At 37.6% G+C, this 25,985-nt stretch overlaps 1 long non-coding RNA gene across 2 annotated transcripts in view; it reads right to left on the bottom strand.

Moving 5' to 3' along the window:
• Positions 1–25,944, bottom strand: part of LOC133662658 (uncharacterized) — a 67,581-nt gene extending 41,637 nt beyond the window's left edge. Inside the window, exons 1-5 of one of the 2 annotated variants that reach the window (XR_009828132.1) lie at positions 25,887–25,944; positions 25,457–25,520; positions 24,828–24,896; positions 24,670–24,736; positions 12,214–12,331 (exon numbers count right to left, since the gene is read on the bottom strand). This is a non-coding gene — a long non-coding RNA (uncharacterized LOC133662658). Of the gene's footprint in view, positions 1–12,213; positions 12,332–24,669; positions 24,737–24,827; positions 24,897–25,456; positions 25,521–25,886 lie in introns of those variants that run through there. The other variant, XR_009828131.1, reaches the window with a different exon arrangement.
• Between the last annotated feature and the right edge of the window lie 41 nt (positions 25,945–25,985).

The following is a 25,985-nucleotide window of genomic DNA, read 5'->3' as shown; positions in this document are numbered from 1 at the left end:
TTTTAACAAAAAATCTTAGGGCACAATAAACATATGTTTCTTATTGCAATGTTGTCCTTAAATAAAATAGTGAACATACAAGACAACTTGTCTTTTAGTAGTAAGTAAACAAACAAAGGCTCCTAATTTAGCTCCTGACATATGCAGTAACATGTTGTGTCATTTTCCATTATATTATTGTGTCAAAATTATTAAGGACAAGCGGTAGAAAATTCATTATTAATCCACTTGTTCATTTACTGTTAATATCTGCTTACTTTCTCTTTTAACATGTGCATGAATATAGAACAAAAGGTTGTCTTACTGTACGTTTGAAGTTTAATGCTGGATACATTCAAACCAACAGGTGGCAACAGAGCGCTATGTTCCTCTATGTCATATCCTTTATATTTCATCACAGGTGACATGTGCGGCGTGAGGATGTGCTAACTATTGTGTTAAATCTCTGTGGTGTTGTTTGTGAGAAAACAGTTCTGACAGCTTTAAAAAAAAAAGAAAAAAAAAAGGTGCCAATCTAAAATCCATTTCGTTTTTGTTTTTTCTCAAAAACAAGTGTCAGTTTGAAAACGACAACTGAGCAAGAAAAGTGGCAGTGACGACTTTTACGGGTTGCTCGGGAGGTCGGGTACACACGCTACACCACGCAGGAGCTGTGTTCCTTTGATTGGGGATGACAGAAAATAATAATATTGCTGCTCTGTGATGAAAACGCAAGAACATAGGAAAATGGCAGACCTGCTTTTGTAATATTGATTTTACACAGAAAAAGTTCCATTGGAGGTGGGCTGCAGTGCTCCTTCGCCACAAAGCATGAAACTATTTCTATGCAGGAAAGATGCTCTCAGGTGAGTTGTCTTGCAAAATTTAAGAGCTTCAGTTAAACTTTTCAGGGGCAAGCGGGCACTTCTTTGATTGTTTGCAAGCTCCTCCAGAGGCAATGAATCAAAAAGTAAAAAATGTGGTTTGTATTGACAGTACTTATATACTTATCACGATGCTTGGTCTGGTTTGGGTTTAAACTGACAGACTGATATGAAAAGCAATAAAGGAGGCGTAAAAAGGATGAACTAACTCGCGTGTATGTTCTCCATGTGGGTCTTTATAGCTAAAATCAAATTGCTACCCTTCAGACGCTTCATCTTCTAACACAAACTCAAGGCAATGCCTTGTAATAAGAACATTTTACTTAAAATATTTGCTTAAACTTACACATAATTTCTTATTTAAGAGTCATTTTATTCTTAAAGGCACAATAAAAATATTATTGATCTAAGAATTCTAGGCAAGCAACTTTTGCTTCCCCGTTGGCAGATTTTGATGCTTGAAAGACGAAAATGTGTCTCTATTTAAAATACTTTGAGATTGTTTAAGAAAGGTTGTTTTTGCAGTGTGGACATCTCATCAGCTCGGAGTTGGGTCATTGAGCATTGTTTGTATTCGAACCGATGTCAGTGCCAAGTTGGTACTTTTGAAACGGTGCCGGTGCCCGAAGTTTTTACGATACAGAGTTTTGTGATACGTCTATGAATGTTCTCATTTATCCAGGTCTGCGTAATCTCAGGGCATTCAATCGATCCCAATTGGACTGTTTGGTTTGTCTTAGAAGACGTTTCGTCTCTCATCCTTGTAGGATTCATCAGTTCATGCTCATAGACTTAGATTGGTCAGATCTTGTCTTAAACTTAGGTTGGTCAGATCCAGTCTTAAACTTAGGTTGGTCAGATCCAGTCTTAGACTTAGATTGGTCAGATCTAGTCTTAAACTTAGGTTGGTCAGATCCAGTCTTAGACTTAGATTGGTCAGATCTAGTCTAAGACTTAGATTGGTCAGATCTAATCTAGTTTTGTGACATACAATTTGAGCCAGATGTGGGTGTGTTAGTCCGACTTTTAACAAAAACAGATTAAGGTGTTTCCATGGGTTGTAGGATGCTTATTTAGAGCCGAACAATTTTTGAGAAAAATCAGACTTCGCTGTATCTCAGACCTGGACAATTATTTTGACTTGGGGGGCCAGATTTGGGGGGGGGGAATGGTGTCTTATTTAGCTGTAAAAACCTGCTGTATTTGTGCTTTGGTTCCTTTTTTTCCAGGCACACAAAAACAAACAATAATGTCTGATAGAAGGCTAAAAGCGACAGACCACCTTTAAAAAACAGAATGGAATTTTACAGTTTCTTACTAAATGAAACACCCAATAATGCACATTAAATTAAAGAATGTGGGATTTACATTATTACCTATGAACGATAAAACACTGAATAATAAAAACATATGAACGTCGCTCCTCTTTTACTTCTCAAACCACCTCCTTAAATGCAACAAACATTGCGAAATATGAACGCAAAGGGTAAAAAACACCCACAATCTGATATAATATCCCTTTTCTGCAGAACTTTGTTGTAAAAATCTGCTTCTGCATCTCTCCCAGACACCTGTGTCTCCGGCTGACTGCTCTGTAAAGAAACCCCGCCCACTCTGCTTTGCGTCTCGTCTGCCTGGAGCTGCTGTGACGTAGTCCTGATGATTACCATATCAACACGTATTTTCAATAGTTCAAGATTCACGATCATTTGAAAACGGCACAGCACATTCTTAGCTTCGATGATTTGGAAATCTTCGCCGGGCCGTATTTCGCCCAGGTTTGCTCTGTCTAACCTAAGTGGTCGAGACAGTCGACCACCCCACAGAGCCTGGATTCTGTCTGAGGTTTTTACCTTGCCTCCATCAAGAAGCACAGGGCTAAACGTACATGCACTTTGAGTCAACTTCGCAAAGAAATGAGGCACTGATAGCTACTTTTCTTTTCGTCTGGCTACTACCGTTCACGTGCCATTAAGGAACTGAGTTTCGGTACCGATACCCAGTCCTAGATGTAGAATGTTAGAAGATCTAGTTTATTCGGCTTGAAATTTGCGAAACCCCCCATCTCTAAAGCAATCGACGTTGCCAAAGACGGACAGATGTTCCAACACATGTTGCCCCATAGTGTTTTATATAGCTAAGCTTTACCCGCAGTGCTTGCTTCAGCATTTTTACAGAACAGTAGTGTCCTTTCAAGGCCGTGTAAATTGCAAAGAGAAGCCCGTAGGTGGGTCTATACACACAAACAGTACGCAGATAAAATCTGACATTAATAGGCAGACGCACCAAAGTAAATAAACGCCATTAAAAAGCTGACATGTTTAATTTAGCTGCTCTCTTTGCTCTAGCGGCTCGGGCTGCGTTTTTAGTTTAATAGACAAAGCATGACGACAGGGACTGCAGGTAATTATTCCCAATATACAGTCGCCAGCCAGAGTTCAGTCCTGGTTAGGGATGTATATCATTAGGATTTTATCAATACTGATACCCATATCGCATACTTGCCAACCTTGAGACCTCCAATATCGGGTGCTTGGTCGGGGCGCGGGCGTGGTTGGGGGCGTGGTTATTTACAGCTAGAATTCACCAACTCGAGTATTTCATATATATTTCATATATATATATATATATATATATATATATATATATATATATATATATATATATATATATATATATATATATATATATATATATATATATATATATATATATATATATATATATATAAAAGCAACCCCCCCGTACCAAAAAGCACTTGATGAATGCGGATACAACTTCACCCTCACCTACGAACCCACGCCAGGAAACCAACCAAAAAGGAGCAGAAAACGAAACAACATTATCTGGTACAACCCCCCATACAGCAAAAACGTCTCAACTAATATTGGCCACAAATTCCTCACCCTGATCGACAAACACTTCCCCAAAGGCAACACCCTAAGAAAAGTATTCAACAAGAACAACATTAAATTGAGCTACAGCTGCATGAACAACATACGACAAATCATTTCAAACCACAATAAAGCAATTGAAAAGGAGCCGCCCACCACCAGGCAGAACGACTCCAAAATCAACAAAGACTGTAACTGCCGCAAGAAACCTGATTGCCCTCTCAACGGGGGGTGCTTACAATCATCAGTTGTTTACCAAGCAAAGGTAATACGCAAGGACATTAACACATCCGACACATACGTAGGATTAACTGAGGGAGAATTCAAAACCAGATGGAACAATCACAAGGCTTCTTTCAGATGCAAAAGACCCCGGAACACTACAGAACTCAGTAAACACATTTGGAATCTCAAAGACAATGTTGAATACTCTATAACATGGCAAATTCTTGCATCCAGCACACCTTACAACAGTGGTAACAAAAGATGCAACCTATGCTTAAAAGAGAAACTGTTTATCATATACCGCCCAGAGTTGTCATCCCTCAACAAGCGCAGCGAAATTGTATCAGCATGCCGTCACAGAAGGAAACACCTCCTAGGTAACACATGAGTCAATCACCACGCCCCCACGCCTGCCTGTACCCACCCGCTCTGTGCCCTATATAAACCATGGTATGTGAATGCTTCCATTAAAATCTCCTGAGGATTGAGGAAAACCCCTCATGAAACAGGCCTGTAGAGATGAAATAGTCTTGTGATTTTTTCCCCACACATACATATTACGCTCTACCACGGTATCGAGCACTATTTTTTGGATAATCTAATTAAGACACATATATATATATATATATATATATATATATATATATATATATATATATATATATATATATATATATATATATATATATATATATATATATATATATATATATATATATATATAGAAAATCTCCTGAGGATTGAGGAAACCCCTCATGAAACAGGCCTGTAGAGATGAAATAGTCTTGTGATTTTTTCCCACACATACATATATGTATATATATACATACATACATACATACATACATACATACATACATACATACATACATATATATATATATATATATATATATATATATATATATATATATATATATATGTATGAAATACTTGACTTTCAGTGAATTCTAGCTATATATATATTTCTATTTTTTTATTTTTTTTATTTACATAGAAAGAAAAATAAAATACTTGAATTTCAGTGTTCCAGTGGCTATCCATTAGATGGCAGTATTGTCCTGTTTAACTTCTCCGTTCATGATGAGTATATCATTTCGGCCGCCATGTCTGTAATTTCCTCGTTCTTCTGCTTCGTCTCCTTGTTGTGTGCGCAGTTGTGCACTCTATAAAAGCCCTAGATGTTATGACGTCTTTGGGCAGGCAAGCTGTTTATTTTGTGGGAAAGCGGACGTGAGAACAGGCTGTCCCCACTCAGTCTCAGGTCCGCATTGAGCTGGAGGGGGCGTGGCCTCCAGCTCCGGCTGAATACCGGGAGTTTGTCGGGAGAAAATCTCTGCCGGGAGGTTGTCGGGAGAGGCGCTGAATATCGGGATTCTCCCGCTAAAAACGGGAGGGTTGGCAAGTATGCCATATCGCTATTCCTTGTCCATACTAGTATTAATCGGTACTCTTATAGTGTAAATAAATATTTTTTTTTTTTAAAAGTTCAATCTCTATTCTTGTTAGCGCATCACCAACATCACGTAACATCTCACAGCAGGGAAGTATTTTACCAACAATGGCTTTTTAAGTCTTAAACAAGTCAACTATGTTGCGATGCAGTTATGTCATCTTCTGTAAAGAGCACACAGATCCATCACTGTCTTTCTATTCATTACAATTACACTCATCTGGAAATAATATTTATGTATAGCATTCATGTGCCGAGCATATACCTTTTACACAATATATGACATGACATATATCATATAAATCAATACAATAAATGAGCATGTTCGGTGGGCGTGCATTTAAGCAAGGTGTGTTTTGATGCCACACAAACACGGCTCGATGGAGTAACGACAGACTTTGACAGGTCTACTGCTATCTCGCTTCAGAGCAAATTTATGGATTATTATAGTATTCAAATTGTTGACTTTCTTAAGTGGATTAATATTGGTCTGTGGATTATTTGATTACGAGGACTGTTGATAAAGCGCGGTAGCGGCGGTTGGTCGTGAGTAAAGCACGTTCACTTCAAACTGACACCAAATCGTATTAGCATGCGTGACTTTGAGGGACTTTTGAAGAAGAAATGTTGTTGTTACAAACTTTTGTTTTTGTTTGGTGTTGCTTCCTTATTTGTGATTATTTCGAGCTGCTTATCAGAGTCCACCGAGTCTTTTTTTATGCAAAGCAGCGGCACCTAAAGTGAACGTGACAGCGTGTCATAATTACAATGGTCACATGGTTGAAAAAAATACCAATAGCCGTATCATTTGTCCAGAATCTTAACAGTCTTCCACGACCGACCCAATTAGGAACCGGTACCAAAAAATACTGGTTCTCGGTATTAGGAGTGCACAATTTTCCTTTACTTACATCCGAATCATGATTCGTATTTAATCCGATTCTAAATCTGTTGTTTTGAAAAAGTTGCATTGTAATTGATATACCAAATAATACATTGCGAGAATCGTTTTAAATCGAGAATTGTGTTGAACAGATAATCGATCCTGAATCAGATTTGTCACCCCAGGAATCAGAATTAGATCAAATTGTTATATATTCCTACTTGGAATATATACCTAGTCCTGATTATATTTGATGAAGTTACATAGGTGGAAAATGATTCAGTGTCTGTGCATTACAGCCACCTACAGGCTTGGAGTGGTACAGTCTCAGAAAACAACATGACGAAGAGGGAGAAATGACCATTTCAGGTAAATATACTGAGATGGTTCAAACAGTTGTACTCTGCCAATGCATATGCTGTGTGAACCTTTTCTGTAGGATTGTCACATATAAGGTATACATTTACAGCCGGTGGGTAAATAAACTATAGCTTCCTTGCTAGAGACAACACATGTCATCTTACAAGATCAAATACAAAAAGACAATAATTTGGTGTTTTCTGCTTCATAGCAATAAATAAAATTGTAATTGTAGTATTGTACAGTTCAAGAGCCATATCATTGCTATTATTAAGGCAACATGTATAGAATATAGCAGCCTATTTTATTGCAAACACCATATGGTGTCCTGCAGTGCGTGTGTGTGTGTGTGTGTGTGTTTGCGTGTGCTCCCTCACATTCACACTTGTGGACACAAACAAGATTGAAAGCCATTGTTTCCTCTCTCGGGCGAAATAGGAATCTGTCTTGCATTTGCTTCCCTCGCCGCGAGGGAGAGATAAGGTGAGACGGCGAGGTAATGTCCGTCCTCCACCAGATGAATAAGCCGCAACGGCGGGCCTCGCCGCTTGTTTTAAAGGATGTTACCGCCGCAGATGTGTGTGCCAGACAAGTCCGCTATCTAAAAGGCCAAGGAGAAGGGGCCCTTATTCATATAGGAATGTTGAATGGTATCACAATGACGGCTAGCTAATGGTGTATCTTTACGGCGGCGGTGGCGGCTCAAGAATTGATGGCAGCTCGGGGATGTGAGGTGATCTCTTTATGTTGATTCTGACAGCTAAAGCCAGCACTACGCCGTGCCACCATTGATCAGGACTTTATAGACATTAATAACACCATGTGCGGCGGCAGCATAGACATAGGTGTGATCATGTGCAGCAGCAGTATTTTTCAGTGTAATAACCAAATTGTGTTTCTCTCTCAGACCCAAACGCACTAAAATAAAATAGTAATCAAAAGTTTGAACACATCTTCTCATTCAATAGCATGGGAGTGTGTACAAACATTTGAATGGTAATGAAGACGATGTATTGTGATGAATTTTCCCAAGAAAATGTATTTAAAATGTGCAATAGTAAAAATTTTACAAAACTAATTTACATGAGGAACAACTACATTATTATTAGGGGTGTGGGAAAAAATTTATTTGAATCGCAATTCTCACGTTGTGCGATTCAGAATTGATTTTAATTTTTAAAAAAAAATTTTTTTATTTTTTTGTTGAACTTTTTTTTTTTTTTTTTTAATGAATCAATCCAACAAAACAATACACAGCAATACCATAACAATGCAATCCAATTCCAAAACCAAACCCGACCCAGCAACACTCAGAACTGCAATAAACAGAGCAATTGAGAGGAGACACAAACACGACACAGAATAAACCAAAAGTAGTGAAACAAAAATGAATATTATCAACAACAGCATCAATATTAGTTACAATTTCAACATAGCACGCCATTAGACTGTACAACTCCCCTCTGGGGGGGAGGGGGGGGGGTACTAGGATGACAGGGGATGCAAAACAATAACAGTGAAATACTTTTTCATAACATGGTCACTACTGCCTAGTTTCTCTTGTTATATTCTTTTTTACTGTTATATTTTTATTCTCATCGTTGCTTTTTATTTTTATTCTATTGTAATATTTTGTCTCCATTTATACCCCCATTATTTACTTTTTACAATTTTGTACACTGCTGCTGGAAATTAAATTTTCCTGAGGGAACTCTCCTGAAGGAATCAATAAAGTACTATCTATCTATCTATCTATCTATCTATCTATAGCAGTGATTAAAAATCCCTCATTGACATTATCATTAGACATTTATAAAAATAAAAGAACAATAGTGTCACAGTGGCTTACACTTGCATCGCATCTCATAAGCTTGACAACACACTGTGTCCAATATTTTCACAAAGATAAAATAAGTCATATTTTTGGTTCATTTAATTGTTAAAACAAATTTACATTATTGCAATCAGTTAATAAAACATTGTCCTTTACAATTATAAAAGCTTTTTACAAAAATCTACTACTCTGCTTGCATGTCAGCAGACTGGGGTAGATCCTGCTGAAATCTATGTATTGAATGAATAGAGAATCCTTTTGAATCGGGAAAAAATCGTTTTTGAATCGAGAATCGTGTTGAATTGAAAAAAAAAAAATCGATTTTGAATCGAATCGTGACCCCAAGAATCGATATTGAATCGAATCGTGGGACACCCAAAGATTCACAGCCCTAATTATTATGATCAATGTGTATCAATAATATAAGTGAATTCATATAGAACATATTTCTTAAAATCTATCATGTGTTTTCCCACAGAAATGTATTTGAAACACAAAAAACGAGCAACAATAATTTTTTACAGGAGTCCATTACAAGAAAAACTAGCGATTGGGATTTTTTAGAAGGTACTCAAAAGAAACGAGCACCGGTCACTGGTTTACAAGAGTTGTAGGGAAAAAACAAGCGGTGGTTACGACAGTTCTTTTCAAGAAAGGAGCAACTGTGATTTTTTTTACAAGTTACTTGAAAGAAATGAGCATTGGTAACTTTTTACTAGAGTCATTTCCAAGAAGTTAAAAGTTTTTTAAAGGAAATGAGCATTGGTAACTTTTTACCAGGGTCTTTTACGAGAAACTAGCAACAGTTACTAGTTTACAGGAGTCGTTTACAAGACACAAACAATGTCATTGTGTTTACAGTAGTTGTTCACAAGAAAGAAACAATGGTAACTATTTTACAATACTCATTCACCAGAAAATAAGAGTTGTTCGCAAGAAACGAGCAATTGTAACTTTTAACAAATTGCTCAAAAGAAATGATCATTGGAAAAGTAATTTCAAAGAAAATAAGAGTTGTTTACAAGAAACGATCATTGGTAACTGTTTTACAAGAGTTGTAACAAGAAACGATCATTGATAACTAGTTTAGAGGAGTAGTTCACATGATAGTAAAATTCGAGCAATGGTAGCTTTTTACGGGGCATTCACAAGAAATGAGCAATGGTAAATGTCTGCAATAGTCATTTACAACAAAATAAGAGTTGTTTTAGAGGAAACGCGCAGGGTTTACTGGAGTCGCTTACAATAAATGAGCAATGGAAATGTTTTACAAGAGTTGTTTACAAGAGAATAGCATTGGTAACTATTTTACAAAACTTGTTACAAGAAACAAGCAATGGTAACTAGTTTATAAAAGTTGTTGACAAGAAATAAGCAATGGCAAACAGTTTACAGGAGTCGTACATAAAAAAACGAGCGATGGTAAATGTTTACGTCAGTTGTTTACAAGAAATGAGCAGTGAAAACTACTTTACATGAGTTGTTACAAGAAACAAGCATTGGTAAATAGATCATGAGTTGTTCATAATAAATAAGCAACGGTAACATGTTTACAAGAGTCGTTCACAAGAAATTAAGAGTAGTTCATAAGAAACGAGCAATGTTAACTTTTTACAAGATTATTTTTACAAGAACCGGGGAACCTTGACATTTTACGAGTTATCAAAAATGAGCAATGATAACTACAGAAGTTGTTCACAAGAAAACAAGCTATGGCAAGTATTATTATTTACAAAAAAGAGCAATGTAACTAGCTTATAAGAAGTATTTACAAGAAACTAGCAATGGCAACTAGTTTACAAGAGTTGTTCACAAGAAATGAGCAATGGTATCTAGTTTACAATAATTGTTCACAAGAAACGAGCAATGGTAAATAGTTTACAAGAGGTATTCACAAGAAACGAGCAATGGCAACTAGTTTACAAGGGTTATTTACAAGAAACAAGGAATGGTAACTAGTTTACAAGAGTTTTTTGTTACAAGAAACGAGCAATAGTAACTAGTTTACAATTTATTTTTTTTACAAAAAAACAAGCAATGCTAACTAGTTGACAAAAGTAGTTTAAAAAAAACAAGCAATAGTAATGGGTTTCCAGAAGTTGTTTACAAGAAACAAGCGATGGTAACAAGTTTACAATAGTTGTTTTTTTTACAAGAAACGAGCAATAGTAACTAGTTTACAAAAGTTGTTTACAAGAAACAAGCAATGGTTACCAGTTTACAAGAGTTATTTACAAGAAACGAGCAATGGTAACTAGTTTACAAAAGTCGTTTACAAAAAAACAAGCAATGTTAACACGTTTACAGAAGTTGTTTGTATGAAACAAGCAACGGTAACTAGTTTAAAAGAGTTATTTACAAGAAACGAGCAATGGTAACTAATTAACAAGAGTTATTTGCAAGAAACGGGCAATGGTAACTAGTTTACAGTAGTTTTTTACAAGAAACGAGCAATGGTAACTAGTTTACAAGCGTTATTTACGAAAAACGAGCACTGGTAACTAGCTTACAGAGGTTGTTTACAAGAAACGAGCTATGGTAACGGGCTTACAGACGTCGTTTACAAGAAACGAGCAATAGTAACTAGTTTACAATTTCTTTTTTTTTACAAAAAAACAAGCAATGCTAACTAGTTGACAAAAGTAGTTTAAAAAAAACAAGCAATAGTAATGGGTTTCCAGAAGTTGTTTACAAGAAACAAGCAATGGTAACAAGTTTACAATAGTTTGTTTTTTTACAAGAAACGAGCAATAGTAACTAGTTTACAAAAGTTGTTTACAATAAACAAGCAATGGTTACTAGTTTACAAGAGTTATTTACAAGAAACGAGCAATGGTAACTAGTTTACAAAAGTCGTTTACAAAAAAACAAGCAATGTTAACACGTTTACAGAAGTTGTTTGTATGAAACAAGCAACGGTAACTAGTTTAAAAGAGTTATTTACAAGAAACGAGCAATGGTAACTAATTAACAAGAGTTATTTACAAGAAACGGGCAATGGTAACTAGTTTACAGTAGTTGTTTACAAGAAACGAGCAATGGTAACTAGTTTACAAGCGTTATTTACGAAAAACGAGCACTGGTAACTAGTTTACAGAGGTTGTTTACAAGAAACGAGCTATGGTAACGGGCTTACAGATGTCGTTTACAAGAAACGAGCAATTGCAACTAGTTTACAAGAGTCGTTTACGAGAGTTGCCTCGCTATTAGAGTCGTAGCTATGTCGTCACGATCTACCTGCAGTTACCTTATTTTGGAATAAGGGAATATAGGCCAACCACTGAAATTTTTCAGAAATGAGCTCACACTGCCACCTGGTGTTACGTAGGTGGAAAAGCCAAACAGCCAACAGCATGAAATAACCCCATTGCAGGTAAACACAGCTGTACATGGTAAAAAAGTGAAAGGTATCAAAACAAGAAGTCCCAACGTCTCTCCACAAATCCTCTCCTACATTTCCAGACGGGCACTCAGCGACACAGATCCACGCATGATCTCCTCGCCACGATGCAACAAGCCCAGCCGCCACAGACGAGGCAATTCTGTTTCTATTTGTTTGACAGCGAAAGGGAGGGTAAAGATAGGAGCTTCTAGCGGGGATGACGGCTGTTGGGAGGAGATGGGGTGGCGGGGACGGGGGGGGGGCGGCGTAAATCTAACATAGGGCCCCGTGGCAGAGCCCCCAGGATCAAATCCAATTCTGGCAAGATACACATTAAGCCCCGTCAATCACAACAGTGTCCTTGGGATGCAGCGGAAATGGCGATGAGAGCGAGTGGCAGGGAGTCTCTCTTTCCAAGGGAGTCGGGATGAAGCCTCCTTAGTAGAAGGGGGATGAGGAAGGGGCTACTATTCAAACACTACTTAACACACATACAGTATAGCACACATATCAGTGTTGTCCATGCATTCTTTTATTTGTCCTGGCCCGCCACAAATAGATCTGGCACTAGAGTTGTGGCAAAATTAATATTCTGGTCATTTATTGTCTAACAATGTTAGTCCAAGTAGAAGTCCACATGTGATTTATGTTGTAATGCTTCTCTTCACTGTATTGGCTTGTTTTTTGTGTCCTAATATAAGGCACTTTTATAGCCCTGCTAAATTCCTAGAGCACAGCGGAGATGGCTCCTCTCAGTTCTTCTTACACCCTAAACCCCCACACATCCCAGAGCCTGAGATAAAGACTGTTGTGATGTCGAAGATCACTAATGTATTATGTATTTGTCTTTTGGTCAAAGGTTACTCCTAAAATATGTTTATTTTGTGATTGATATGGTCTTACCAATGAATAATTAAAACATTTCTGTTTTGCTAATACCACAATCAGTTAAAGGCCTACTGAAAGCCACTACTAGCGACCACGCAGTCTGATAGTTTATATATCAATGATGAAATCTTAACATTGCAACACATGCCAATACGGCCGGGTTAACTTATAAAGTGACATTTAAAGCTTCCCGGGAAATATCCGGCTGAAACGTCGCGGTATGATGACGTATGCGCGTGACGAAGTCAGAGTAACGGAAGTTATGGTACCCGTAGAATCCTATACAAAAAGCTCTGTTTTCATTTCATAATTCCACAGTATTCTGGACATCTTTTGCAATTTGTTTAATGAACAATGAAGGCTGCAAAGAAGACAGTTGTAGGTGGGATCGGTGTATTAGCAGCGGACTACAGCAACACAACCAGGAGGACTTTGTTGGAGCGCTAGCTGCGCTAGCCGCGCTAGCCGCCGACCTCACCTTGACTTCCTACATCTCCGGGCCGCCAAACGCATCGGGTGAAGTCCTTCGTCCTTCTGCCGATCGCTGGAACGCAGGTGAGCACGGGTGTTGATGAGTAGATGAGGGCTGGCTGGCGTAGGTGGAGAGCTAATGTTTTTAGCATAGCTCTGTGAGGTCCCGTTGCTAAGTTAGCTTCAATGGCGTCGTTAGCAACAGCATTGTTAACCTTCGCCAGCCTGGAAAGCATTAACCGTGTATTTACATGTCCACGGTTTAATAGTATTGTTGATTTTCTATCTATCCTTCCAGTCAGGGCTTTATTTCTTTTGTTTCTATAAGCAGTTAAAGCACGATGCTATCACGTTAGCTCGTAGCTAAAGCATTTCGCCGATGTATTGTCGTGGAGATAAAAGGCACTGAATGTCCATTTCGCGTTCTCGACTCTCATTTTCAAAAGGATATAGTATCCGAGGTGGTTTAAAATACAAATCTGTGATCCACAATAGAAAAAGGAGAGTGTGGAATCCAATGAGCCAGCTTGTACCTAAGTTACGGTCAGAGCGAAAAAAGATACGTCCATCACTGCCTCTCAAGTCCTTCACTGTAACGTTCCTCATCTACGAATCTTTCATCCTCGCTCAAATTAATGGGGTAATCATCACTTTCTCGGTCCGAATCTCTCTCGCTCCATTGTAAACAACGGGGAATTGTGAGGAATACTAGCTCCTGTCACGTCACGCTACTTCCGCTACAGGCAAGGCTTTTTTTTTTATCAGCGAGCAAAAGTTGCGAACTTTATCGTCGATTTTCTCTACTAAATCCTTTCAGCAAAAATATGGCAATATCGCGAAATGATCAAGTATGACACATAGAATGGATCTGCTATTCCCGTTTAAATTTTAAAAAATCATTTCAGTAGGCCTTTAAAATCTGTTTTGCTCATTCTTCCTTTCCCCAAAACAAAACACTTCGCCCAACCCCTCCTCTCTCTCTTACATTCCTAAAGTGTTTCTAAAGATCTGCAAGATTTTCTTTGTCTCTCTCTAACACTCTCTTGATCGTTCTTGCTTCTTCTTCCTTCTTTCTGTTAGCAGCAAAGCCTTACTCCTCTGTGATGGAATGTTAGTTGAGATCTCAAATAAATATTGAAAATATCTTAGGTTGTGGTTGTTGAATATGAAAAGTTCCAAAACCCTACCGGTTAAGAATTATCCATGTTTAGACAGACTCCTATTTTGAGACCTTTTACTTTGAAAGTTTCACTTATCTTTCCAGTTTTGCCTATCATTATTAGCTTTGCACATTTTAAAAAGGCATGCGGAGGTAGCTACCACTTATATTTTAAATGCCCAACTGAGGGCAGCCCCTGGATAAATTGGGGACCTAAGCAGAATCGGTTGATCTATAATTATACTAATATATTTTAAACTTTTTTAATACATTTTTTATTCAATTTGATGCATGTTTTGTACTGATATCAATTAATGGGAAAAAACTGTGTTCCATAACTAAGTGTTTTAGCGCAAAACTGGGAAATTCCCCAGATAAAAATTGGATGGGCCTGCTATCTGTGCTGTGAACCTCTGGCTTGTGGTTGATTAAGCTAACAACCTAGCATAGAATGTTAGCATGTTAACGTTAGCTTGTTAATAATGATTGTAAATAATGTAAATAATTCAATGTGATTATCTTGTGTGATGACTGTATTATGATGATAGTATATATGATAGTATATATCTGCATCATGAATCAATTTAAGTGGACCCCGACTTAAACAAGTTGAAACACTTATTCGGGTGTTACCATTTAGTGGTCAATTGTACGGAATATGTACTTCACTGTGCAACCTACTAATAAAAGTCTCAGTCAATCAATCAAAACAGTTAACATACTTGCAAGATGTAGACAAGTATCAAACTCAATGAGTTTTAGATTTAAATGATCAAAATTAGCTAAAATGCTAGCATTAAATGTTAGCATGCTAATGTCACCATGCTAGCTTACTTCTAAGATGGTGCAAAAATGTAAAATCCATGATTAAGGGACAAGCAGTAGAAAATGGATGGATGGATTGTAGATTCAAATGGCCAAAATATAATTAGCTAAAATACTGGCATAAGATGTTAGCATGCTAACATTAGCATGATAACATTGGAAAAGTTAGCATACTTTTAAGATCACACCAAGTATCAAAATCAAAGATTTTTAGGTTTTAAGGAAAACAATTAGTCATAACACTAGCATAAACATGATCATGCTAACATAGGATAACTTAACATATTTCTAAGATGGTGTCAAGTATCAAAATGAAAGATTTTTAGATTTTGGGAAAACAATTAGTCATAACACTAGCATAAAACATTATCATGCTAACATTGGATAACTAAACATACTTCTAAGATGGTCTCAGGTATCAAAAGCCAACTTTTTTAGGTTTAAACAGACAAAATGAGCTAAAAAAAAAAAAAAGCTAGCATAAAACGTTAGCATACTAACACTAGAATGTGAACATGAGAACATGAAAGGTTCCAAAAATGAAGTACCGCTGTAGCCACCATCGAGACCTTTCCAATAGAGATGTCGGATAATGGCTTTTTTGCCGATATCAGATATTCCGATATTGTCCAATTCTTAATTACTGATTCCGATATCAACCGATACCGATACATACAGTCGTGGAATTAACACATTATTATGCCTAATTTTGTTGTGATGCCCCGCTGGATGCATTAAACAATGTAACAAGGTTTTCCAAAATAAATCAACTCAAGTTATGGAAAAAAATGCCAACATGGCACTGCCATATTTATTATTGAAGTCAAAAAGTGCATTATTTCTTTTAACATGCCTCAAAACAGCAGCTTGGAATTTGGGACGTGCTCTCCCTGAGAGAGCATGAGGAGGTTGAAATGGTTGGGGGGGCGGGGTTGAGTTGGAGGGGGGGTAGCGGGGGGTGTATATTGTAGTGTCCCGGAAGAGTTAGTGCTGCAAGGGGTTCTGGGTATTTGTCCTGTTGCGTTTATGTTGTGTTACGGTGCGGATGTTCTCCCGAAATGTGTTTGTCATTCTTGTTTGGTGTGGGTTCACAGCGTGGCGCATATTTGTAACAGTGTTAAAGTTGTTTATACGTCCGCCCTCAGTGTGACCTGTATGGCTGTTGACCAAGTATGCCTTGCGTTCACTTGTGTGTGTGAAAAGCCGTAGATATTATGTGACTGGGCCGGCACGCAAAGGCAGTGCCTTCAAGGTTTATTGGCGCTCTGTACTTCTCCCTACGTCCGTGTACACAGCGGCGTTTTAAAAAGTCATACATTTTACTTTTTGAAACCGATACCGATAATTTTGAAACCGATACCGATAATTTCCGATATTACATTTTAAAGCATTTATCGGCCGATATTATCGGACATCCCTACTTTCCAACGATATAAGATATATTGAGGTTCGTTAAACGCGGCAGAATAAGGTCGAGGAGTCCAAACAATATCAATATGGGCTGGTTGTCTTGCAGCAGGCCCATAACACCCCATTTAATATAAAATTGTGAACCTTCGACCTGAAATTGAACCCAGTACTACTGCCTTATAAGAGCAGCATTAACGCTACGTGCCACTGGGGGCAGTGACAGAAATTTGCCATTATTGCCTTACCAGTGACGAGTGGCGGGCCGTGCGTTTCTCACCTAGGCCTTCAGTGATGTCCTACTTAACCTCTCAAAATAGCGTCATTTATGTCACCACAAGGACACGGCTGGAGATACTATACAGCAGGGGTCACCAACGTGGTGCCCGCGGGCACCAGGTAGCCCGTAAGGACCAGATGAGTAGCCTGCTGGCCTGTTCTAAAAATAGCTCAAATAGCAGCACTTACCAGTGAGCTGCCTCCATTTTTTAAATTTTATTTATTTACTAGCAAGCTGGTCTCACTTTGCCCGACATTATTATTTCTAAGAGAGACAAAACTCAAATAGAATTTGAAAATCCAAGAAAATATTTTAAAGACTTGGTCTTCACTTGTTTAAATAATTTCATTAATTTTTTTACTTTGCTTCTTATAACTTTCAGAAAGACAATTTTATAGAAAAAAATACAACTTTAAAAATGATTTCAGGATTTTTAAACACATATACCTTTTTACCTTTTAAATTCCTTCCTCTTCTTTCCTGACAATTTAAATCAATGTTCAAGTAAAAAAAAAATTTTTATTGTAAAGAATAATACATACATTTTAATTTAATTCTTCATTTTAGCTTCTGTTTTTTCGACGAAGAATATTTGTGAAATATTTCTTCAAACTTATTATGATTAAAATTAAAAAAAAATATTCTGGCTAATCTACAAAATCTTTAGAATCAAATTTAAATCTTATTTCAAAGTCTTAAGAATTTCTTTTCAATTTTTTGTTCTGGAAAATCTAGAAGAAATAATGATTTGTCTTTGTTAGAAATATAGCTTGGTCCAATTTGTTATATATTCTTACAAAGTGCAGATTGGATTTTAACCTATTTAAAACATGTCATCAAAATTCTAAAATTAATCTTAATCAGGAAAAAATACTAATGATGTTCCATAAATTATTTTTTTAATTTTTTCAAAAACATTCGAATTAGCTAGTTTTTCTCTTCTTTTTTTCCGTTGAATTTTGAATTTTAAAGAGTCGAAACTGAAGATAAACTATATTTCAAAATTTAATTGTCATTTTTTTCGTGTTTTCTCCTCTTTTAAACCGTTCAATTAAGTGTAAATATCATTAATTATTAATAATAACATAGAGTTAAAGGTAAATTGAGCAAATTGGCTATTTCTGGCAATTTATTTAAGTGTGTATCAAACTGGTAGCCCTTCGCATTAATCAGTACCCAAGAAGTAGCTCTTGGTTTCAAAAAGGTTGGTGACCCCTGCTATACAGAAACCCACTTGCATGCTATTGTGCATTGAATCCCCTCAACAGTGTACAAAAGGGTCTATTTTTCGGCGCATTTAACATTCAATAAACCCGCTTCAGCAATTAAAACACATCTTACGTGGTACTGTCAAAATTACAAAGAATTGTATAAAACAAATGAAACATGAAAAAATAAGGAAATACAATATTTGAACTCACAATTTGTAGCACCCATCCGACGCCGTATAAGCCAGTGGTAGTCTTGTAGTCGGTTGATTCGTGTAAAAGTGGCGGGGAAATGTTGTGTCGACTACCATGAGCTAATGCAACAAAATGTTGTTCTTATCTGTACTGTAAAGTTCAAATTGTAATGACAATAAAAGGAAGTCTAAGTCTAAACTGTGATTGCCTGCCAAAAATGTATTTCCTTGGCGGGAGCGCGGACCGCCCGCTAAACCTGCATTGCTTGGCTCCGTCTGTCCACAGCGGATTACTCGCGGTGAAACAAACACTTTATCTTTGTGGTTATTGTACCGGGTGAGTTTTCTGTGGCTCCGGTGCCACTTCCTGTTTTTGCAACTTGTGATTGGATACTCACTTGGGAGTCCCAAGTGAGTATCCAATCACAGCGTTAGGCCAGCTAGAAGGCATTATGACAACAACTTGTGACCTGATTTTCTATCGTAATTGTCTATCAACTGTATGTGTCCATTCACTTACAGTGCATTGTTGATTCTGAAGGCAGATTTGGTACAGGATGGCAACATAAGCGAGCTGAATTCTGATTGGATACAAACTCTAAACTAAAAACAACATCATTGGAAGGAGCATAATATGACAAAGAGAATATGAATACTTTTAGATATTGAAGGAAAGTAAAATAATGATTATGATCATGATTTCTGGTTGTTAGGCCACCAGAGAAGACCTTGCTGACCCTGATGGCACACCACTGCCAAAGACGGAGCAGGAGTGGGCTAGGAATACATTTGCAGTCAAATTGAATATGGAGGACCCTGTCATTCATTTATTTTTGACATACACTTGGCATATAGCGAGGGCCTCGGCCCAACTGCTAACTATGCCTATCCGGAACATTCAATGTCAAATGATGCTGGACTCCGGCTAATTGCCACGACTTCAAGCGTGATGATTAGCGTTCACATCAAACGGGGTGCACCCGCAGAATACTCCACCCCCGGTCCCAAAACGCACTACACCCGTGCAGGAGATTCACGACATTCACGTTTTGATAACCAAAATGAGGCACTAATCCCGCATACAGCTGAATTAGCAGGAAATAAATGAGACCCCAGGGGGTCGTCAACCGTCCCCCCCCACCCCCCCATTAGCAGGGCTGATCAATACATAATGGAGCCGCCGCCTTGATTGGCGCCCGACACCGCTTGATACCTGCAAATCTCACATGCACGCATTGTTTTGCGCGCAAAGACCCCATAATCAGGTCATTGAAAGCTCCCCTGACAGTCACCATCGCTAATCTAGCTAGCGGCGTGGAAATTTACATGGCGTGCATTTAAATTCCTTTGAAGTTGTTTGTTTTGCTCACCTTGGAAACACACTATTTCTACTTCTCCTCTGTGGTAAGACGCACCCCATAAATATTTATCTACCCAGGGCCTGTGCTATTCTGGCCCAGTGTTTTGAACATAGCCACTGGAGATTGGACCTATCAGGGACCCGCAGAGAGAGAGAGGGTAGGGTGGGAAACGGGGGGGGGGAAAGGGTAATATTTTTTTGTGCATGTTCCAAAAAGGAAAGTGGATGGTTTTGCGTGATGTTTAATGCAGAAGGAGCAGGCCAAGTTTGACAGAGTGCGTTTCCTTCACGAGTCACCCCACACACCTCCAACTTTCAGTCACAAATGAGCCTCAGCATTTTTATTTTGTGCTTGGGTAGATCTTTTTTTTTTTCTTCCCCGCCTCTCTCTCGCTCTTTCAGCTTTAAATTAAAAACTTTTTTCCATGAACAAACAGGTGACGGCAGCCAAAATGGATGCAAAAGTTGTTTGGCTGAATATAAATTCATAGTTTCATTAAAGAGCTGGAATAGCTGGACGGCTAGAAGGAATATTTACAAATAAATCCATAAAATACAGCCCTTAAAATTCACAGAATTTGTTCAGATTTATAAAAATACATATTCTAAAAATTGTGAAAAAATGTTTCAATAAAAATTGCAAATACTGTACTTTTCCGACTATAAGGCGCACTAAAAATCCTTTCATTTTCTCAAAAATCGACAATGCGCCTTATAACCCGGTGTGCCTAATGTACGGAATAATTCTGGTTGTGCTTACCGACCTCAAAGCAATTGTATTTAAAAGTTGAAGTACCAATGATTGCCACACACACACTAGGTGTGGTGAAATTACTCTGCATTTGACCCATCCCCTTGTTCACCCCTGGGAGGTGAGGGGAGCAGTGAGCAGCGGCGGTGGCTGCGCCCGGGAATCATTTTGGTGATGTAACCCCCAATTCCAACCCTTGATGCTGAGTGCCAAGCAGGGAGGTAATGGGTCCCGTTTTTATAGTCTCTGGTATGACTCGGCCGGGGTTTGAACTCACGACCTACCGATCTCAGGGCGGACACTCTAACCACAAGGCCACTGAGCAGGTTTGGTACATGGTGTAATTATAAGTGTGACCAGTAGATGGTAGTCACACATAAGAGATACGTGTAGACTGCCATACGACGCCAGTAAACAACATCAAAACTGTCAATGTTCCATTGAAAGAACATTACACACGACACTCAAAAATCTGTCAAAATGTTTTAGTACGACTTTGAAGGCGCACCGCTTGATGGATTGTCGGTCCATTACGTCTACCGTAGTCAGAGATACAAGTATTATTATGATGTGTGTATAAGGATCGCAAAATGGCACCCGTTAGCAGACATATCTGGCGTTTTGTTTCACAATATTATGCAAAACTAACTTTTCTTACCTTCTGGTACCTGCTGATGTGTATTTGGGATCTGCATAAGTCCTGAAAATTTGTGCAGGTCTGCCACTGTAGTCTGTGCCGATGACGTAGTCGATAAGCTTCTTCTTTTTCACTATCTTCTTGTTATGTGACATTCATCCTCTGCTGTTGCCATTTCTAATATAAAGTAGTGTAAAGTCCTAACTTACTGTATATCTCGCTATGGAAGCGCTAAAAACTACCAGTATAGCGGGTTAACATTATTCACCCACGGAACTTTTGTTATTAACAAACATGATACATTTTGTCGGTATTCTATCCAAAATATTAACATGTGTGCCTTGTGATCGTTGTTAAGAACTTACTACTACTTTAATATTGGAATGAGGTTCATTTAAGTCAGTCATTCTGTACTTTACAAGTTAAAACTTTAAATGAGAAACATTAACTTCTAGTTATTGATATAATTGTATAATCATACTAATATATATATAGTTTTTTTTTTTTACTAAACATGATTAATCACAGTTGATTACTCGCTTGTAATAAAATGTGCTTATAAAAAGACTCCAATATTTGTACTGAAACATAGTTTTACTGTCAGAGTTTAATCAAGGAACATGTTAAACGTTTTAATTGAATGCATGTCATTTATTTGCACAAAACGTGTTAAGAGTTTTAGCCTAAGTTCTTTCAGGATGGAATTTGGATTGACAGCAGTCGGAGTCTCCTCACTAATTTTTGTAGTGACATTGGCATTGAACTGATCATTGACCATGTAACGGTTAAGGTAAAAGAGCTTGTATTATAAAGATTAATCATGCAATTTATTTTGCCTGTAAAAATAAATAAATTGTATTATTAATTTATTTATTCCATTCAATATAATCTATTTATTTTGCCCGCATAAATATATAAATTGCATGATTAATCTCAGTGTGTTTACACGTAGATATATATATATATATATATATATATATATATATATATATATATATATATATACATATATATATACTGTATATACAAAACCCAAATCCAGTGAAGATGGCACGTTGTGTAAATGGTAAATAAAAACAGAATACAATGATTTGCAATATATTTTCAACTTATATTCAATGGAATAGACTGCAAAGACAAGATATTTATTGTTTGAACTGAGAAACCAATTTTTTTTTTGCAAATAATCATTAACTTAGAATGTAATGGTTGTCACAGGGGCATTTTTACCACTGTGTTACATGGCCTTTCCTTTTAACAACACTCAGTAAAAGTTTGGGAACTCGGGAGACACATTTTTGAAGCTTTTCAGGTGCAATTCTTTCCCATTCTTGCTTGATGTACAGCTAAAGTAGTTCAACAGTCTCTGTTGTCGTACTTTACACTTCATAATGCGCCACACATTTTCAATGGGAGACAGGTCTGGACTACAGGCAGGCCAGTCTAGTACCCGCACTCTTTTACTACGAAGCCACACTGTTGTAACACGTGGCTTGCCATTGTCTTGCTGAAATAAGCAGGGGCGTCCATGAAAAAGACGTTGCTTGGATGGCAACATATGTTGCTCCAAAACCTGTATGTACCTTTCAGCATTAATGCTGCCTTTACAGATATATAAGTGACCCATGCCTTGGGCACTAATACACCCCCATACCATCACAGATGTTGGCTTTTACACTTTGCGCCTGTAACAGTCCGGATGGTTCTTTTCCTTTTTGTTCCGGAGGACACGACGTCCACAGTTTCCAAAAACAATTTGAAATGTGAAATCGTCAGACCACAGAACACTTTTACACTTTGCATCAGTCCATCTTAGATGTGCTCGGGCCCAGCGAAGCCGGCGGAGTTTGTGGGTGTTGTTGATAAATGGCTTTAGCTTTGCAATGTAGAGTTTTAACTTGCACTTACAGATGTAGCGACAAACTGTAGTTACTGACAGCGGTGTTCCTGAACCCATGTGGTGATATCCTTTACATACTAATTGTCGCTTTTTTGTCACAGGCTTAGCCGTTTACGTGAAGTGATTTCTCCAGATTCTCTGAACCTTTTGATGATATTACAGACCTTAGATGGTGAAATCCCTAAATTCCTTGCAATAGCTGGTTGAGAAATGTTCTTCTTAAACTGTTCGACAATTTGCTCACGCAGTTGTTGACAAAGTGGTGACCCTCGCCCCAGCCTTGTTTGTGAATGACTGAGCATTTCATTGAAGCTGCTTTTATACCCAATCATGGCACCCACCTGTTCCCAATTAGCCTGTTCACCTGTGGGATGTTCCAAATAAGTGTTTGATGAGCATTCCTCAACTTTATCAGTCATTTTTGCCACTTTGCCACACTGAAACATGTTGCAAATGAGCTAATATTTGCAAAAAATTAAGTTTCCCAGTTTGAACGTTAAGTATCTTGTCTTTGCAGTCTATTCAATTGGATATAGGTAGAAAAGGATTAGCAAATCATTGTATTCTGTTTTTATTTACCATTTACACAACATGCAAACTTCACTGGTTTTGGGGTTTGTACAATCTTAGGAATTAGTTCTCATTTTTGTGACCAAAAGGACACAGAAAATAATTGTATTTTATGTATTCATTGTATTTATTATTTTATTCCAGAATTGGTTTGTTTTACTACCATGGGAATGTGTTAAACATTTATGAAGTTAAACTTGCCAAAAAAAAAGGAATCATGCATTTTATTAAATTAAATGTCTTCCTCATTATTCCATCATTATTCACTATGAATTTTATTGCATTTTGTCATTAGCTATTTTCTAATAATTTATTAACATATTCCAGTGTTCCCATAAACTGCCAAGATACCTGTGGTGGTGGGGGCGTGGCTATGGGCGTGGTCACCATGACATCATCGGGTAATTTGCATAATTGACTACAATGATATGATTTTCTCTAAAAAGGCTCAAAAAATGTATACTTACTAATTAATAATAACAGTTTTGTTTAAAACGTCCATCCATCCATCCATTTTACAATATAATTACAACACTTTATGTACATATTTATATACAGATTTGAACGATAAGTTATTCACGAAAATATATTTATTAATTGTGGTTCTTACAAAAAATACATCTTATAAAATATAAAAGCTAAAATGTCTCTTAAAGCTCTGCCCCTTTAATTAGTGCACACTAAATAATTTAACTTTAGCCTACTACTACAACCATATTATTTACCAGCAACATAAAGTGAAACAGAGGCAGAGGTGTCCTGCCACAGTCAGTAACAAATAAATAGAAAACCGTAGTGGTCAAATACAAATAAGGCAACAAGAGAAGTATCCTCTATCCTCTTTTGTAAAGTAAATCTGAACAGCCTATATGGGCATCTACATCAACTATATGATTTGCCTGAGAAGCTGGACAGGACAAAAAAAATAAATAAAAATGTTTTATTTTTTTATTTGTGGCAGACGTAATTCTTTCGTGGCGGGCTGCCACAAATAAATGAATGCGTGGGAAACACTGTTTTTTTTTGTATTTATTATTAGAAAAGTGTTTCCCTGTCTGACATTTGTGTCTGCCTCATCCTGACATGTACTTACAATAATCCACTGCATGTGAAAACGGAACATACCTGTGTGGAAACTCTTTCCCTTCATGGACATTGGATGGTGACACCTGGGAGCAGGTGGGTGCTGGCCCTGTCACACACACACACACACGTTAAAAGGTGAGCTTGGCAGGCTTCCAGAATTTTTAGGCCCCTAATGAGCCCACCTCAGTCAAAGTCACCTGACGCAGGTAGATTGATCTTCACGCTTGACTCAGCGTCCTCTCCACTTGACTGCTGTGTTTACCTCCCTGCACAATTAGTCTCGAGGTGAAGACAAACAGAAGAAAGACAAAGATGCAATGTGTGTGTGTGTGTGTGTGTGTGTGTGTGTGTGTGTGTGTGTGTATGTGTGTGTGTGTGTGTGTGTGTGTGTGTGTGTGTGTGTGTGTGTGTGTGTGTGTGTGTGTGTGTGTGTGTGTGTGTGTGTGTGTGTGTGTGTGTGTGTGTGTGTGTGTGTGTGTGTGTGTGTGTGTGCGTGAGACTTCATTAGCTGTTTATAAAGATGGGAGATGTCTTTCAAATGTCTTCAAGGTGGCTCCCTTCTAACTGAATGGCCATTAATCCCCATGATGCTACAATAAATGCCTGCGGCTCCAAATAACAAAAGCAGAAATTGCTTGGATGAAAAAATAAAATGCTTGTTTCATCCCCTTTCTTGTCCACATTTGCATTTTAGACCCCCAAAATAAACTGTGAGCAAACAAAACTTATTTGGCATCAACCAGCATTGTTACTATTGTGCACAATTTAAAGGTAAATATTGTCTGAATGGTTATTATTATTGTTATCTACAGCAGGTTAGCCTTACCTGAAGTGTGACGCAAAGACGCCTTGGATGTACTCGTGTATTTGAACGGGGCCACAGCGCCACTCTGCGGTAAAGAAGGAAATTACATCCTGTGGCCATTCCAGGAAACAGGAAGTGTGAAAGCTCAAAACATAACAATATTTTTTATATGGATATAAATATAAATAGTAGAATACATCGGCTGCCCCTACCACTAATAACTTTGAATTGCACGCAAAAAATATATATCAAAACTAATTGAAACTCTGAACCTTGTGTATCTTATTTAGCATGTTCAGCTGTTAAGCTAATTTAGCCTGTTCGGCTAAAATTGATCGCGGTATTTTTCCAACTTTTGAATGAATGAATTAAATTAATATAGTAGCAACAGGTCTATTGTGATAATAAAACTAATAAAATGAATACAAGTTTTGAATGCTTGTATAATTACCTTTAATGGCGAATCGCTTTTGTGTGGAAATTAGCCAGCTGCTTTACATGATTACCTGATGTCACGTGACATCCGTGGGGCGTAACGATCCAAATGTCA

The sequence above is a fragment of the Entelurus aequoreus genome, linkage group LG12, assembly GCF_033978785.1.
Source record: "Entelurus aequoreus isolate RoL-2023_Sb linkage group LG12, RoL_Eaeq_v1.1, whole genome shotgun sequence".
Lineage (NCBI taxonomy): Eukaryota > Metazoa > Chordata > Actinopteri > Syngnathiformes > Syngnathidae > Entelurus > Entelurus aequoreus.
This window is presented reverse-complemented; position numbering and strand designations above follow the sequence as displayed.